Raw genomic sequence first — 2,706 nt, 5'->3', positions numbered from 1 at the left:
CCAAGGGTATACATTTACCCATGGTGGATAGCATGGAAAGAGAGATGACTTAGACTTGAGACTGGTAGAAACTTTGGGTTATTTGCTTCTGCAAACATTTGACTTGTGTAGTAGAAATATAACTTGAGAATTCGGAAGGAAATTAAAAAGGTAAATACAAAATTGGGGAGGTCTTCAGAATAGTACAAATCCCTTTGTTTTTTTCCTGCCTTGTTGGTCAACTGATCTGGAGAGTTGAATATGAATGTCCCGAAAGTTCATGGCTTAGTTTCCAGTCAGTCTTCATAGACATCATTTGTTCTGTTAAGAAAGTGTGGGGGGAAATAGAGTTAGATTTGTATTGCTTTTTTTTCTAAGAAAGAAAAAAGCAAAAGCATTTTTGATAATAGGTGAGTAAGTAATTTGATTTTAAAACCAACATTATTAAATGCTTACTGCAGATATTAAGCCTTGGAGATAGGGAGAAAGGCAAAAGTAGAGCCTACTCTCAAGGAATTTCTACAGTTCTCCTTTCTATATTGCAACTTTCCCTGTTTTGATACGTTATGGATTGCTGTAAGAAATTAAATGGGAATTTTGGAGGAGTTTTGTGGACTTTGAAGAAGGCACAGGCCAAAAAAAAAAGAAGGCACAGGCCAGCAGATGATGCAAAAAGAGTTTAGAAACTCAGAAATGCATATAGTATATGTGTAGTATTGTATAATATCAATCCCAAATTTTACAGTAAGATACCATAAATACCCCATAAGAAAAAGAAAAAAAATTCAGACTTATGGGGCAGCTAGGTGGCACAGTGGAAAGAACACTGGCAGTGGAGTCAGGAGGACCTGAGTTTAAATTCAACTTCAGACACTTAATAATTACCTAGTTATGTGATCTAAGACAAATCACTTAACCCCATTGCCTTGCAAAAACAAAAAAAAGCCAGACTTCATCTCTGGTAGGAAGGAAGGGCTAAAAAATTTTACACAGATTTTTCAGATTGTCAGGTGGGGGTGGGGTAGGCAGAGAGGGATGTGCTCCTAGCTTCTGTGATGTGGAAGGGATATATGGATTCTAACAGAGGACATGCAGATAAATAGGTAATTATGTGAATTAGGTAGGATAACAGGAAGGTAAACTTAGACAAGTTAGGTACAAGTGATTTTTGGGTTATGAAATTAGTACTTCTCTTAAGTTATGATTTCATTTTGTACATCATCTAGCCCTATGATTTAATTACTTATTTAACTTTATTGGGGGAGACTTCTTGTGTTGAAATTCCTTCTACCAATACATATCTGTAATTCATCTGTAATTTGTAATCTGAAAATTGCCAATGGGCTCTGAGTGAGGTTGACTGACTGTTCCACCATCACACAACTAGTATCTATTAACAGGCTTAAGATTGGATTCCTTGTTATACAAAAGACTTGTACTATTCACTAGGCATGCTGCCTCTTTTCTTCTTTTGAGTAATCAATTGAATTCTGATAATTTTATCTACAGCATGCAACTCAATATTAGATATAATCATGTAACTTTTTATGGAAACTTCTTAATTCTCACATGTTAATTCCCCTCTCCCCCAAACCTAGTTCCTCCAATTTCCTTATCCTGGAATGTTACCCCCACTCATCTCCCCACTGAAATCCTACCTATCTTTTGAGACTGAGCTCAAAAGCTACCTCCCCTCTCTTCCAGAGACAGCATCTTTTCCTCTATGAATAGGAAAAACTCTCCCTTTGTACCACTACCCAAATAAGCTTATTCTCTCTTAGAGCACCATTATTTGCCTTTTTTTATCTTATCTCTCTTGCTGTACCATAGTCCATAGACCTGGGTATCTTTGTATCACAGTAAGTGCTTTGGCAGACCTGGCTCTTAATAAAATGCTTGTTAAATTCAATATGAAACAAAATGTTACTGGAGACTGAGAAGTACCTAGAGTTTTAAAAGTTTTCAATCTTGTTCTTTACATGCCATCTTTCATATGGGGGGAAAAGCTCCTCTGATCTCTAATCAGAAACATAAGCTTTTATACACTTAGGCAGTATTATTTTAGATATATTATTTGAGTGTATGACAATGCTTTCTCCCCCCATCCCCTCACCTCTTTACACTGGAAGTGCCTCAAGGAAAGGAGTAGGGTGTAATCTATATGTCTCCCATACATTTGTTTCTAGATTAGAAGTATTTTATATGTATGTGTGTATGTATAAATAAATATATACACATATATATATGCATATGTATCTACATGTGCATACATATATATGTTTAATTTTAAAACATTGTTTTCATGTGTTTAAGCTAGAAGCCCTAATAACCAATTAGATACCTTATTTTTGGCAAGGAAGGGAAAGTTTTTGATTAATGTGGAAATAAAGTAGGGCTACAGTCAAATTATCTGACCTGCTTTGGTGATGACTCCATGATTTTGTAGCACTGGCTCTAACATTAACATTAACATTAAGACATTAACCAACAAGCTCAATTTTGCATGGTAAAAGCTAAGGAATATAAACGAAAGAAGGTGTTGTATATTTTCAGGCAGACACAAATGTAAGGAAACTATAGTTCAAAAGGTAATTGTATGAAATAGCTGGTATTCTTGGGTAGTGGTCCTTAATAGGAACTAACTTAATTATATCCGTAGGAGACACAATCCTCAAATAAAGGCAAAGTCAAATAAATCATGCAGATTAAAGAAGGATGCTATTTTAC

This window comes from Macrotis lagotis, chromosome 6, assembly GCF_037893015.1.
Source record: "Macrotis lagotis isolate mMagLag1 chromosome 6, bilby.v1.9.chrom.fasta, whole genome shotgun sequence".
Lineage (NCBI taxonomy): Eukaryota > Metazoa > Chordata > Mammalia > Peramelemorphia > Peramelidae > Macrotis > Macrotis lagotis.
The sequence above is the reverse complement of the archived record's forward strand: the minus strand, read 5'-3'. Positions refer to the sequence as shown.